Source organism: Bos indicus, chromosome 3 (genome assembly GCF_029378745.1).
Source record: "Bos indicus isolate NIAB-ARS_2022 breed Sahiwal x Tharparkar chromosome 3, NIAB-ARS_B.indTharparkar_mat_pri_1.0, whole genome shotgun sequence".
NCBI classification, from domain to species: Eukaryota; Metazoa; Chordata; class Mammalia; order Artiodactyla; family Bovidae; genus Bos; species Bos indicus.
Window position 1 is genome coordinate 36795802 of NC_091762.1, and position 16224 is coordinate 36812025.

The following is a 16224-nucleotide window of genomic DNA, read 5'->3' on the forward strand; positions in this document are numbered from 1 at the left end:
TGATGCTGGGAGGGATTCAGGGCAGGAGGAGTAGGGGATGAGATGGCTGGATGGCATCACCGACTCGATGGACGTGTGTTTGAGTGAACTCCAGGAGCTGGTGATGGACAGGGAGGCTTGGTGTGCTGTGATTCATGGGGTCGCAAAGAGTCAGACACGACTGAGCGTCTGAACTGAACTGAACTGAACTGAGGTGGCTCAGTGGTAAAGAATCCTCCTGCCACTGCAAGAGATGCAGGAGACGTGGGTTTGATCCCTGGATCAGGAAGATCACCTGGAGAAGGAAATGGCTACCCACTCCAGTGTTCTTATCTGGGAAATTCCACGGACAGAAGAGCCTGGCGGGCTACAGTCTGTGGGGTTGCAAAGAGTCGGACACAACTGAGCATGCGTGCACACAGAGAGAATAGAGAATAAGCATTTATTTTCTATGCTGTACCATTAATCTTATATTTTCTTATATTTCTATATCTCTCAAAGGCTCCACTAGGCATCAGTCACACAAATCATAAACCTTCAATTTTTTTTTTTGATTTCTTCCTTGTCATCTAACCAGTCATCATGTCTTCCAGTTCAGTAGTAGCTGGAAAGTGTGTTTTCTGCTCTCTGAAGCCATTTCCACTAATCTTGTTTCCCAGTACTCAGTCAGTGGCTCACATCCTTCAGTGTGCATGAGCATCACCTGGAAGCCCTGCTACAGTGCAGGTTGCTGGGATGGAACCTGTAGTTTGTGCTTTGGTAGGTCTAGGATGGGGCGTGACCATTTGCAGTTCTAACAAATTGCAGTTTCAGGTGATTCTGATTTTGATAATTTGGAGGCCATGCTTTGATAATAGTTGTCCTAGATAATTACAGCAGCCTCCTAAAGAATCTCCCTGTTTTATATTCAAGGCTTCGTCCAAGTCATATTCCACACCTAAAAACCAAATCTCCTTAAAACCTCAAATTGCCCCTTATGGCCTTTTGGAGCCTAGCAAGTGCCGAGCATATGCTCAGTGTTCTGTGCTTGTATATACAAGATAGGCTTTAGAGCATGAGTAGAATTTGCAGAGGAAAAGTTGAGACATATTTTGTTCTGGCAGTAGGGTGGAGTGAGAGGAAGGTCAGGGCATAGCATTAGTTCTAATAGCACCATAAGGAGGCAAAGTCTTTCATGGAAATCAATGGCTAAATAAGTAAATTTGTTTTGAATATACAGTCAGTGAGGAAATGAGCTAGACTAGAGCAAAAAGATTGTACTAGAGCAATCTCCTCAAGGACAGAGAGGAATTCAGTGTTTTAAACATTTTATTTTGCTTCACAGTGTTAAAGAAAACTGGATTTACTTTTACACTTTCACCCATCTTGCATAGTTTGAATATATATTTTAGCATTCCTCCATGTGTGTTTTTTTTTTTTTTTTTAGAACTCAAGAAATATATATTTATAGAGTATGTCTACTTATTCGGTGTGTGTGTAGAAATTTTTCCATTAAAATTAGCTCAAGGACTTTATTTAGCTTGCCACCACAGTCAAGAATATATTTGCTATATCCCTAGAGTCTTAATATTATGATTTCTTTATGAAAAGAATTGCGGTTTCCTTGAAGCTTCTCCTTCAAAGAGCTTTTTTATGTGGAGCATAAAAACTTGTTTCCTAAAATATGATTTCTCTTATTTAGGAAAATCCATTGTAAACTATTTGTCCCCTGTCCATAGAGGTGAATAAATTCAAGAAAAACACAAAATAAAAAGATATGGGTCTTCCAGGGATGAGAGTTGAGGATTCTCCCGTGAGAATGTGGATGTCAATTAGGGTCTGTATCAGAATCTTATATAAGAATACACATCTCCTGTCCCTCTCCTTCCACTTTCCTTCTGAGAGCTCATAGCACAAGGGGTGGGGAGGGGGCTTGTGCTTGTAAACTACTTCCAAGGTAATGCTAATGTACCCTCTGGAAGAGAACTGACTCAGATTGTTGGGTCTCAGACTTTTTTTTTATGGATCAGAATTTTGAGGGGTAGGTGGGTAATATAGTGTTGTTGATTGTTAATTTTAATCATTAAGGCATTGAAATGAACAAATGAACTACCATATTTTGTCACAACCTCTTCCAATTACATGGTATTTTAATACAAAACTGTATGTAGAATGGGCTTCCCAGGTGGCTCAATGGTAAAGAATCCACCTGCCGGTGGAGGAGACACAGGAGACGTGGGTTTCATCCTCGGGTTAAGACGATCCCCTGGAGAAGAAAACGGCAATCTGCTTCAGTATTCTTGCCAGGAAAGTCGCATGGACAGAGGAGCTTGGCGGGCTATAGTCCATGGGGTCACAGAGTTGGACATGACTGAGTGACTGAGCACATAGGTAGAACATACTCCTAGAATAAGTATTAATCCCTTTTAAAAAAAACAACTACCCTTAATAAAAAAAAATCTTTTAATTTTTAAATCTTTTAATGTTGTCCACTTTGTAGGAGAACATTAAAAACATCATTATGGACCAGCACTTTTTCCAGCATCTGAAATCCATTGCCCTAGATAAGTTAGCAGCTTCAGGAAAGAAAGTTAACATCACCTTTGCTTTCTTTACCCTTTATTTTAATTTGTCATTTTGAAGCTTTGATTTCCATGTATGTCATAGTAGCTTATTTTGGTTCAATTAAGCATTTTCCTTTTCTGTTTTTCTCTGTTCTGCTCCAGGGGAGCCATCGTCAGCGCTAAGAATTCATGGCTTTAGATCAGATGGTCCTTTCTTTCTGTCCTTCATCCAGTGGCAGGTTTAAAACTCTTTGATGGTTTAGCTCTATAATATTTAAAGTTCTATTTCAAATCCTTCGAACTTAGGGTTTTAGGAAATAGCTAGCTGCGTGGGAAGGCAAGAGAAGAGTCTATTAAAATCTACAATCCTCTTAGTGACCCATTCACTGGGGCTCTCAGCAAATCTGTTTGAGTTTTTCCCTCTACTGAAAACAAAGGAGAAAGCAAATGGGAAACTGAAACCCTACCAAGACAAATCTAAGAGGGGCCACTTCGAAATAAACCTTATTAAGAGAAAATATTGTAAGTACTACCAATTTTGTACACTCTGAACACCAGAATCTTAAATTTAACAGCTGAGTGGGGGGTCCAGCCAGTTTAAGCAACTCTCTTTTACAATCCCTGAAGGACTTTTATATTTAGAGGTCTACAAATATGGGAAAAAATTAAGGCTCCATACTATACAAAGAACCATATACTGTTTGCATATATAACAACAAACTTTCAAGGCTTAGTAAGATTTCTGATATCAATGTCATTTTCTTCTTCATTCATTGGTTATCATAAGCTTTGAAGAGAGGTAGCCAAAGGGATGCCTCAGTCCCAGTCTGTCTTCACCTCCTTCTCCCCATGGTGCTGTCCTCAATTCATCCAAGTTAGTCAGATCTATTCCACTAAATTTGAGTTTGTTATGTATAATACTTACTCAAAGACTTGTTATTAGATACTGACTTTTTAACAGCTCATTTCCATGGAAGGCTTTGCCTCCTTTCAACATTTTTGTTTATTGTTAGTTGGGTCTGTATAATCCCCAGCTTTCTGTATCTCTGGGTTCATGCATGTATGGTCAGTCGTGTCTGACTCTTTGTGACCCTATGGACTGTAGCCCACCAGACTCCTCTGTCCATGGGATTTCCAGGCAGGAATACTGGAGCAAGTTGCCATTTCCTACTACAGGGGATCTTTCCGACCCAGGGACTGAACCAGCATCTCCTGCATTGGCAGGCAGATTCTTTCCTACTGTGCCACCTGGGATCCCTCTGTATCTCTAAGCTGAGCCTTTTAAGTGTCTCTTGTTTGGGGATCAGTGTCCTTCTGCACACTAAAGCAATGGTTCGTGAGGAAGGAGTAATAAATCCCTTTGGCAAGAAGAGTGATTTTCTGTTTGAAAAAAAACTGGAAACACATTTACCCATCTCTGTAGGCTATATATGTATATATAGTCCTGATTATATTGGTATAGTATTATTAAATATCTCTTCTGCCACTCATCCCAGCCTCCCAAGTAATAGTAGTAATGGTAAGTATATTAATGAGAAGCATTTCTATGTTGCTTCCTATGTGCCAGGCATTGCTCTAAGGCTTTTAAAAAAATCAATTAATTAAATATTTAAATAATACTTTGAATTAAGTACCGTTATGGGGCATCCCTGGTGACTCAGATTGTAAGGAATCTGCCTGCAATGCAGGAGACCCAGTTTCAATTCCTGAGTTGGGAAGATCCCCTGGAGAAGGGAATGGCTACCCACTCCAGTATTCCTGTCTGGAGTATTCCATGGACAGAAGAGCCTGGTAGGGTTCGTAGGTTCATGGGTCCATGGAGTTGCATAGAGTCGGACACGACTGAGCAGCTAACACTTGACACTCTGCTCACTTAACAGAGAAGAAGTCTGAGGCACAGAGATGTTAAGCCTGAAGTCATCTAGGTAGTGACAGAGCTGATATTATGAACATAGCAGGCCTTGCTGTAGAATCTGATTCTGGAACTGCTATTTTTTCATTGTGAGAATGTAAACCAGAAACTGCCTTTCAATCACTGCATGTCCAAAAATCATACGTGTTATATATTTTTGTAGACAACAAATTTGGGACCAAAACATATTATAATAAGTAATAACCATCTTGCAAAATCTCTGGGGACTCTGGGTAAGCAGAGTATAGAGAGCACAGATTTGAAATCAGACATACTAAGATTATAAATATTGGGTGTCAGGTAAGATGTGGACAAGTTTCTTAACCTCTGTAATCTGCTTTCTCATAATTATATAGAGCAAAACCCTTCTCCTAAGGTGCTCTGAGCTGGAGTATAAAGAGGGAAGGACAGCTGAATAACTGCATTAATAGAGAATTTGAACATATGCAGTCCTTTCTCACATGTGTTTATTTAACCATTATGCTTATCACATTTACTGTTCTGTGCTTAGGTTCTTTTCAAAAAATTTTTATTGAAGTATAGTTGATTTACAATGTTGTGTTAATTTCTTCTGTATGGCAAAGTGACTCCATTATACCTATATATTCTTTTTCATTTTATTTTCTGTTATGTTTTGTCACAGGATATTATTGAATGTATATAGTTCCTGTGCTGTACAGTAGAATGCTGTTTATCCATTCTATATATAATAGTTTGCTAATCCTAAACTCCCATTCCTTCCCCCCCCCATACCCCTCCTCCTTATTGGTGCTTTATGTCAACTCATCAAAGCCTCCTATAACAACTCCATGAGAAATTACTATTGTCGTCAGGCTATTTTACAGATGAAGAAGCTGAGGCACAGAGTGGTTAATTAGTTTGCCCAGGTTCAAACAGGGTTGGGAATTAGCAGAGCTGGGATTCAAATCCAATCACACTGGTACCATCTGTGTTTTTAACAGCTAGGCTGTCCTGCTTAATGCTGGTTAAGCCATGGAATGATAGGCTGTTTGGCATCTTCCCAGTCATGCCTTTGCATAAAGAGGGAGATTGGGACTGCCACCCAAACTGCTTAGAAACATTTTAGGGCACAAGCTGAGTGGTTGAGCTGGAGCTAGAAGTGTTTTCTCATCAGCCACAGATTTGGGTTTCAAAGTCACAGTGATCATAATTTTGGAACCTAAGGATAGCACCTAGAATTGATCAAGTAGGAATTTGGGACTTTTCCAGAAAATTCAGGGCCTAAGCTCACGAAGACTATACCCTGCTGCCAGTGATATAATCATTCCAATATTATATCCCTGCACAAGGATAGATAAGCTAAGCTCACACTATATTGTTCTCTTAGGTAGAGAGGTAGTGAATAAGACTGAGATGGGGTTTTCTGCTTGGTTTGTTCATGAAATATCTGAAAGCCCTTTCCGCCACAGTAACAAAATGCTCCTGTACTGGTAATGCAGACAAATTCCAGCTGAGTGATTACATTCTACCTAATTAAAAATTCTTTCTCTAATTTCAGATTTTCCATGTTTACAATGTTCTTTACCTTCTGTCCTAAATTGTTGTTTATTGTGTTTTCCTGCTGCTAAATTCTTTACTGCATTTCTCCCTGGAGGTAGTTGTATGCTGATAATGGTTAAAATAATTCTATATGTAAAGTAGGCATGGTATATCTAAATATTTATACTTTAACATTGGAATAAATCTAAATTAAAATGTATAAATATATTGTTCTCAGAACTTCTCTTAAATGCCTCACACAGTCACAATTCCTTTTGAATGTGGGTTGAAGATACGACACGTAGTTGTAATTATTTATTAATCATACATTTAATATTCCCCACGCTGCCATAAAATGTCTGAGGGGACATGCTGCTAAGAATAACTTGCTCAGCATTGCAGTACAATGCAGACAATTTTCCATAGGGAAAGAAAAAAAGAAACATGTCTTTTCACCTATTGCTGAGCAAATCGCTAGCGATTTTGCCTGTTTGAGCTGAGAAACAATTAGTGGTATGGGATAGAGGCCAAGCATATCAAGAACTTGAAAATGTGTTCCTGCTTATGTACTGATATGCCCATTTTGGATTTAGCTGTAATTTCTGCACACTTTATGAATTTCCCTTACTTGTGTCACAACCTTAATCTTGATAACTTGCTTTTCTGAAATAGTAATTTAAAAATAATGGTCACAGTTTCTATAGACACAAATTTTAATTATATGAATAATAATAATAAAACCTAAGCCAATTAGGTGCATATGTTAATTTTGGGGGGATGACAGCTCAATCTGACTTTTATTTCTCCTGTAGTAACTCAGCTCCAAGCAGTACAGAGGCTCAGAGCAGGCTCAGAATATTAGAAAATTTAACAGCTAGTGGCAATGGCTTAATGAATTAATCCCTGGCATTGAGTATAGCCTTATTATTTTAAGGTTGTAAGTGGCTTTTAAGGTTATCTGGTTTTCTACCCTGATTTAATATGTTGTTGTTTAGTCAGTAAGTTGTGTTCAACTCTTTTGCAACCCCGTGGACTGTAGCTCATCAGGCTCCTTCTGTCCCTGGGATTTCACAGGCAAGAATGTTGCCATTTCCTTCTCCAGAGCAGCTTCCTGACCCAGGGATCAAACCTGCATCTCCAGCCCCCGCAGGTGAGTTCTTTACCCCTGAGCCACCATGCTTTCAAATAGTGGCCTTATCCAATCTTTCAAACCTTCTAATAGATAGAAGGATAGACTAATGTGTAGCCTCCCTACACAAATTTTTCCGGGATTTTAACTACCCTGGAAGTAAAATAAATCAGTAATCGAATGTATAATCTCATCCTTTGTTTCAGGAAGGATGGCAGCTTTACTAATGTTTATTTCTGTGTCTTTGTATAATGTGTTAACTGACATGGGTCTGGATAATCTTAGAAGCTGAGAATTAGTGAAAGACAGGCATCCAATTTGCAAGAAAAAGGACAGGAACACAATAGAAAAACACAGTTTTTATTTCAGCAGTCATGCTTGCAGTTGTTGCCATTTTTAAAGTGTATGTTCTTGGACATGTCTGCTGCTAATGGTGAGCCATTCTTGCAAAGAAAAAATTATATTTGTACTTATAAAATACATTGCACAAAATTTATAGGTGGTTTTCTAAGATATATAAGTGGCATTCCAAGAAACAAGTTCTGAAAACAAATCATTTCATTGTAACTTTGGCATGTGATTCTGTGTAGTGCTGTTGCTTTGCTAGACTATCTTAATAATATTGCGCATACTAAGTTGTTTCAGTCACGTCTGACTCTGTGCAACGCTATGGACTGTAGCCTGCCAGGTTCCTCTGTCTATGGGATTCTCCAGGCAAGAATGCTGGAGTGGGTTGCTCTTCCCTCCTCCAGCGGATCTTCTGAACCTAGGGATCGAACCTGACTCTCTTGTGTCTCCTTCATTGGCAGGTGGATTCCTTACCACTACCACGACAGACGATGAGATGGTTGAATGGCATCACTAACTCGATGGACATGAGTTTGAGTAGGCTCCAGGAGTTGGTGATGGACAGGGAAGCCTGGTGTGCTGCAGTCTATGGAAAGAGTCTCTCTATGCAAAGAGTCAGATAGGGCTGAGTGACTGAACTGAACTGAACTCTACAGTTGTTTTAGACACTTTAACAGAGGACATGCAAAGAGAAAAAAAGTTGTGACTGTTGTATGGAATGCTTTAAATGAAATCAGAAGTTGATTTAAAATCTGAATTAGCAAAAGCAATATTGACATTGATGGCAAAGCAAAAATCAGAACAAGGAGAAAAGATATTTTCTTCCTAAAAAAAAGAAAACCAGCTGATATGGAACAGCATATACTCTAATGTCCAATTTGAAGATGCTTTTAGAACCAGTCTTAAGAATTTAATCAAGGAAAATGAAAAATTAAGGTTTCTATGTCTGAAATATTTTTAATGAAACAAAGAATAAAACTATCAAGGAACTAATGCTTTGTGTATTTTAAAATTTCATTTTAAGAACAATAACTTAAAGGAGGTGGGTGATATCATCAAAATGCAGTCCCCTAACAAGACCAACCAGGGGCTTCCAAGATGGCAATGGTAAAGACTCTGCCTGCCGGTGTAGGAGACACAGGAGATGCAGCTTCAGTCCATGGGTTGGGAAGATAACCTGGAGAAGAAAATGGCAACCCACTCTAGTATTCTTGCCTGGAAAATCCCATGGACATAGGAACCTTGTGGGCTACAGTCCATGGGGTTGTAAAGAGTTGAACACAGCTCAGTGACTGAGCACACACAAATAAGAGCAACTAGCCATGTGCCTAGACAGGAGAGCGTTGTGAAATCAAAGAACCCAGCTGAGGCTGAAACACTTGCTAGACAACAAAGACTGAGAATGAATGAATTATAAGAGTAAGAGGAGCAGTTTCACTTTGACCACATCACCTCTCCCTTGGTAGGGGGCACAGTGCCCTACTGAGAAGGCTCCCAGGACCAGTGAGAAAAACAGAACCTGAGGTGGAAATCCAGCTTCCCTAGCATTTTTGGCTGCTTCCTGGTAGGCTCAGTTAGGTCCTACCTCACAGGGATCACTGGGAGAATCTGTGGAGCTCAATTACTGGATTCAGTTCACCACCTGGCCAATGGCATTCCTGCTTGCAGTAGGGCTTAAGCAGAGATCCCAGCCAGCAGTTCTGCAAAATTGCAGAACCAAGCCAATGACCCAATCAGGTCAGGGAGCTCAGCTTGCCGTTTGGCCTGATTTGGATCGCCACCACCAGGCCATGCTGGCCATGGAGCACATACTATTCCCTGGTAGGAGAGCAGATTCACAGCCCAACTTCTGATTATAGCATCTGGATCCACTGCTTTAGAAATCATGGCCACAACACTCTGCAGCATTGGAAGACATCTTCTGGCTTTTGCACGCAGGGAGCCAAGCCAGCAGCCCTGTCCATCTGTTAGGCATAGTTTCTGTCCCTGAAACCAAAGCTATGGTTTTTCCAGTAGTCATGTAGGGATGAGAGAGTCAGACCATAAAGAAGGCTGAGCAGTGAAGAATTGATGCTTTTAAACTTTGGTGCTGGAGAAGATTCTTGGGAGTCCCTTGGACTGTAAGGAGATCAGACCAGTCAATCTTAAAGGAAATCAACCCTGAATACTCATTGGAAGTACTGATGCTGAAGCTGAAGCTCCAGTACTTTGGCCACCTGATGGGAAGAGCTGACTCATTGAAAAAGACCCTGACCACTGGGAAAGATCGAAGGCAAAAGGAGATGGGGGTGGCAGAGGATGAGATGATTAGATAGTCCACCGACTCAATGGAAATGAAATTGAGCAAACTCTGGGACATAGTGGAGGACACGGAAGCCTGGTGTGCTGCAGTCCTTGGGGTTGTAAAGAGTCAGACATGACTTAGCAAATGAATAACAACTGGCCCTAAATAACCAGGGGGCCTGAAAAGACCCCAAAGAGGCTGAAAACTCAGCCTGTGGAGCCACCCAGCTACAGAGCTCAGCCCACAACCCTACCGATCAGTGGAGCAGGGCATGTGATCCTAAGGGATTGCTGTACTTCCAGTAGCCTCCCTGATGCAGGGACCCCGACCCTACCCAATCGCAGAGCATAGCTTGTGTCCTTACCTGACCAAGAAGCCAGGATAGAGATTCTTCTCAATCCTAGAGCATACTCATCATCCCCACAAAACTATGGGGTACTAGCATCCCCTCCAGACCAGAAAATCCACCCTACAACCTCTCCCAACTATGAGCACCCTCCCTGATCTACCCAACCATAAAGCCAAGCTTGTGGCCCTGCCTTAATATAAAGACCACACAGGGTACCATCTAGGTTGGGGAGGACAGCCTGAGGCCCCATCTGACCAGGGATGATTCCAGAGCCAGATAGTGGCTCCATCCAAATATGGAAAACAGCCAGCAACTCTGTCCAGCTGGGGAGCTCACCCAGAGACACGGGTTGAACAAGAAGCTCAGCTAGAAAACCTACCCGACTGTGGAGCCCAGTCACTGGCAACTCTTCCCTCAGCCTAAGAGGAAAAGGCAGTGACCTCACCCAACTAGGGATCCCTGTAATGTGCTCCATCTGTCCGCAGATACTACTACCTGACCCATCCACTACCCTAAGCAGAAGTGATTGCCAAGGGTCTTAACCTGCTAACACTAAAACTGTTAAGTCTGAAAGAAGAGATTGTTTACTCAAAGGCACAGAAACCTACAAGTTTACAAGAATCACAAATAATCAAGTAAACATGACACCAGTAATAGGAACTAAGCTCCCATAACTGATGCTAAAGAAATGGAGATCATTGAATTGTCTGACAAAGAATTCAGAATAACCCTCTTAAAGAAGTTCAATGAAGTACAAAAAACAGACAGACAACATTAGGAAAAGCACGCATGAACAAATGAGTTTAACAAAGAAATAGAAACCATCAAACAAAGCAAATGAAAATGCTAGAGCTGAAGAGTGCAATGATGGAACTGAATAATTCAAAAGAGAACTTCAACAGCAAGTTCGAAAAAGCAGAAGGAAAAATTAGGTTCCAATTGCCATTGAAAATTATCCCATCAGGGGAGCAAAAAGAAAAAAAGGATAAAAAATTTATGAAGAAAACCTGTGGTATTTTTGGAACACTGACAAGTAAAATAAACTTATGCATCACAGTAACTCTAGAAGGAGAAGAGAGAGAGAAAGGGACTGAGAGTCTATCTAAATAATGACTGAAAACTTCCCAAACTTAGGAAAGCAATGGATATTTGGATTCATGAGGCTCAAAAGACCCTAAATAAGTTGAACCCTATAAAAGGGTTAAACCAAGACACATTATAATTAAATTGACAAAATTCAAAGAAGAGAAAAATTTGAAAACAGTGGAAAGGCAACTTAGCACACATGGGCAATCCCATCAGATGGGTGAGGAAGTTCATTATATTGAAAGAGAAACACCTTACATTATTTTGAACCCCTTTGCTAATTCATCTCTAAAGATGAACACTGAGGATGTATTTGTTTTCATAGTGATAATATGACTACAAATATTACATTACTATATAGTGCATGGTTAAAAAATGGTTTTCTCATAAATTAAGAAATTCATGGGGCAGACATGTGCAGGAAATTTGTTATGGTACATGCATAGTTTATAATCCAAACAAGCTACTGCATTCTGCTTTTTGATTATGCTATTTTTTGAAGTATAGCTGTAATTATCAAAATTTACAAATATCTTCTACATACACAAAATTTTGGGACTGGTATCATTGTGACAATATATTAATATTTATTTTCTCTTCTTATGGCCTATCACAAATGTAATTTTAGGTATGTTTGAACCTATAATAAATGATTTTGTAATTTCCCTATAATTCTATTGACCCTTTTTTGTAGTCAGGTTCTCTATTTCATTTTATTAAAAAAATTGGAAATATTTAATCACAGTGTTAAGAGTTGAACAAACTTTTGAAGATTCGGAGGAAATTTTAAATATTAATAGGGCTTTAACCAATAGCTTAGTTGGTAAAGAATATGCCTGCAATGCAGGAGACCCCGGTTCGATTCCTGGGTTGGGAAGATCCTCTGGAGAAGGGATAGGCTACCCACTCCAATATGCTTGAGCTTCCCTGGTGGCTCAACTGGTAAAGAATCCACCTGCAATGAGGGAGATCTGGGGTCGATCCCTGGGTTGGGAAGATCTCCTGGAGAAGGGAAAGGCTACCCACTCCAGTATTCTGGCCTGGAGAATTCCATGGATTGTATAGTCCATGGTGTTGCAAAGAGTCGGACAAAACTGAGCGACTTTCACATTAACTATTAAAGACAAAACATGCAATCAGGTAGACACTGAAATTTATCCCTACAAAAGAAACAATTTAACAATTAAATGATGAGAATGTAATGAGAATGAGAATATAAATGTGCATAATTGTCTTTTGGAAAATCTTACCTGCTGGTACAAATTGTTTAATCAAACTTTTGATTTTACTTGTATAAATAAATCTTATATCCATAATAAAATGAAATTGAGAGGATTACGAATGCAAATTTAATGACCCATTCAAAATAATAACAGAACTAACTAGTCAACTTAATGACATTGTAATTATAAAAAAATTTGTTGAACATTGTTACTTTTAGTGGAGGCAGAAGATAGCTTCTGTGAAAGTATTTAGCTGAAATATTTCCACATTTAATAGGAAAAATATAATTCAGATTAGCAACCCCACGTCTAAGGAGTGGTGGCTGCGTGGGCAAAGGAGGGCCGAGAGGAACTACTCCACGTTCAAGGTCAGGAGGGGTGGCTATGAGGAGATACCCCTTGTCCAAGGTGAGGAGCATCGGTTGGACTTTGCTGGAGCAGCCGTGAAGAGATACCCCTCATCCAAGGTAAGAGAAACCCAGGTCAGACGGTAGGTGTTGTGAGAGGCATCAGAAGGCAGACACACAAACCACAATCACAGAAAACTAATCAGTCTAATCACATGGACCACAGCCTTGTCTAACTCAATGAAACTAAGCCATGCCATGTAGGGCCACCCAAGATGGGCGGGTCATGGTGGAGAGGTCTGACAGAATGTGGTCCACTGGAGAAGGGAACGGCAAGCCACTCAGGTTTGCCAAGGTTTTCTTGCCTTGAGAACCCCATGTACAGTATGAAAAGGCAAAATGATAGGATACTGAAAGAGGAACTCCCCAGGTCAGTAGGTGCCCAATATACTACTGGAGATCAGTGGAGAAATAACTCCAGAAAGAATGAAGGGATGGAGCCAAAGCAAAAACAACACCCAGTTGTGGATGTGACTGGTGATAGAAGCAAGGTCTGATGCTATAAAGAGCAATATTGCATAGGAACATGGAATGTTAGGTCCATGAATCAAGACAGATTGGAAGTGGTCAAACAGGAGATGGCAAGAGTGAATGTAGACATTCTAGGAATCAGCGAGCTAAAATGGACTGGAATGGGTGAATTTAACTCAGATGACCATTATATCTACTACTGTGCACAGGAATGCCTTAGAAGAAATGGAGTAGCCATCATGGTCAACAAGAGTCTGAAATGCAGTACTTGGACGCAATCTCAAAAACGACAGAATGATCTCTGTTCATTTCCAAGGCAAACCATTCAATATCACAGTAATCCAAGCCTATGCCCCAAACAGTAACGCTGAAGAAGCTGAAGTTGAACAGTTATATGAAGACCTCCAAGACCTTTTAGAACTAACACCCAAAAAAGATGTCCTTTTCATTATAGGGGACTGGAGTGCAAAAGTAGGAAGTCAAGGAACACCTGGAGTAACAGGCAAATTTGGCCTTGGAATATGGAATGATGCAGGCAAAAGGCTAATAGAGTTTTGCTAAGAGAATGCACTGGTCATAGCAAACACCCTCTTCCAACAACACAAGAGAAGACTCTACACATGGACATCACCAGATGGTCACCACCAAAATCAGATTGATTATATTCTTTGCAGAATATGGAGAAGATGGAGAAGCTGTATACAGTCAGCAAAAACAAGACCGGGAGCTGACTGTGGCTCAGATCATGAACTCCTCATTGCCAAATTCAGACTTATATTGAAGAAAGTAGGGAAAACCAATAGATCATTCAGGTATGACCTAAATCAAATTCCTTATGATTATACAGTGGAAGTGAGAAATAGATTTAAGGGACTAGATCTGATAGATAGAGTGCCTGATGAACTATGGATGTAGCTTCGTGACATTGTACAGGAGACAGGGATCAGGACCATGCCCATGGAAAAGAAATGCAAAAAAGCAAATTGGCTGTCTGAGGAGGCCTTACAAATAGCTTTGAAAAGAAGAGAAGTGAAAAGCAAAGGAGAAAAGGAAAGATATAAGCATCTGGATGCAGAGTTCCAAAGAATAGCAAGAAGAGATAAGAAAGCCTTCCTCAGTGATCAATGCAAAGAAATAGAGGAAAACAACAGAATGGGAAAGACTAGAGATCTCTTCAAGAAAATTAGAGATACCAAGGGAACACTTCAGGCAAAGGTGGGCTCAATAAAGGACAGAAATGGTATGGACCTAACAGAAGCAGAATAAGAAGAGGTGGCAGGAATACACAGAACTATACAAAAAAGATCTTCACGAGCAAGATAATCATGATGGTGTGATCACTCACCTAGAGCCAGACATGCTGGAATGTGAAGTCAAGTGGGCCTTAGGAAGCATCACTATGAACAAAGCTAGTGGAGGTGATGGAATTCGAGTTGAGCTATTTCAAATCCTAAAAGATGATGCTGTGAAAGTGCTGCACTCAATATGTCAGCAAATTTGGAAAACTCAACAGTGGCCACAGGACTGGAAAAGGTCAGTTTTCACTCCAATCCCAAAGAAAGGCAATGCCAAAGAATGCTCAAAGTACCACACAATTGCACTCACCTCACACACTATTAAAGAAATGCTCAAAATTTTCCAAGCCAGGCTTCAGCAATATGTGAACCGTAAACTTCCAGATGTTCAAGCTGGTTTTAGAAAAGGCAGAGGAACCAGAGATCAAATTGCCAACATCCATTGGATCATGGAAAAAGGAAGAGAGTTCCATGAAAACATCTATTTCTGCTTTATTGACTATGCCAAAGCCTTTGACTGTGTGGATCATAATAAACTGTGGACAATTCTGAAAGAGATGGGAATACCAGACCACCTGACCTGCCTCTTGAGAAACCTATATGCAGGTCAGGAAGCAACGGTTAGAACTGGACATGGAACAACAGACTGGTTCCAAATAGGAAAAGGAGTACATCAAGGCTGCATATTGTCACCCTGCTTATTTTTTTTTTCTAATTTTATTTTATTTTTAAACTTTACATAATTGTATTAGTTTTGCCAAATATCAAAATGAATCCGCCACAGGTATACATGTGTTCCCCATCCTGAACCCTCCTCCCTCCTCCCTCCTCCCTCCCCATACCATCCCTCCGGGTTGTCCCAGTGCACTAGCCCCAAGCATCCAGTATCGTGCATCGAACCTGGACTGGCAACTCGTTTCTTACATGATATTTTACATGTTTCAATGCCATTCTCCCAAATCTTCCCACCCTCTCCCTCTCCCACAGAGTCCATAAAACTGTTCTATACATCAGTGTCTCTTTTGCTGTCTCGTACACCGGGTTATTGTTACCATCTTTCTAAATTCCATATATATGCATTAGTATACTGTATTTATGTTTTTCCTTCTGGCTTACTTCACTCTGTATAATAGGCTCCAGTTTCATCCACCTCATTAGAACTGATTCAAATGTATTCTTTTTAATGGCTGAGTAATACTCCATTGTGTATATGTACCACTGCTTTCTTATCCATTCATCTGCTGATGGACATCGAGGTTGCTTCCATATCCTCGCTATTATAAACAGTGCTGGGATGAACATTGGGGTACACGTGTCTCTTTCCCTTCTGGTTTCCTCAGTGTGTATGCCCAGCAGTGGGATTGCTGGGTCATAAGGCAGTTCTATTTCCAGTTTTTTAAGGAATCTCCACACTGTTCTCCATAGTGGCTGTACTAGTTTGCATTCCCACCAACAGTGTAAGAGGGTTCCCTTTTCTCCACACCCTCTCCAGCATTTATTATTTGTAGACTTTTGGATCGCAGCCATTCTGACTGGTGTGAAATGGTATCTCATAGTGGTTTTGATTTGCATTTCTCTGATAATGAGTGATGTTGAGCACCTTTTCATGTGTTTGTTAGCCATCTGTATGTCTTCTTTGGAGAAATGTCTATTTAGTTCTTTGGCCCATTTTTTGATTGGGTCGTTTATTTTTCTGGA

General features: G+C 40.3%; 1 long non-coding RNA gene across 2 annotated transcripts in view; it reads left to right on the forward strand.

Annotated features, from left to right (window-relative positions):
• The window catches only part of LOC139182182 (uncharacterized), an 81373-nt gene extending 65996 nt beyond the window's left edge, over positions 1-15377 (forward strand). For both annotated transcript variants that reach the window (XR_011565771.1, XR_011565770.1), the window contains exons 3-4: positions 7009-7084; positions 7873-15377. This is a non-coding gene — a long non-coding RNA (uncharacterized lncRNA). The remainder of the gene's footprint in view (positions 1-7008; positions 7085-7872) is intronic.
• Positions 15378-16224: the final 847 nt, after the last annotated feature.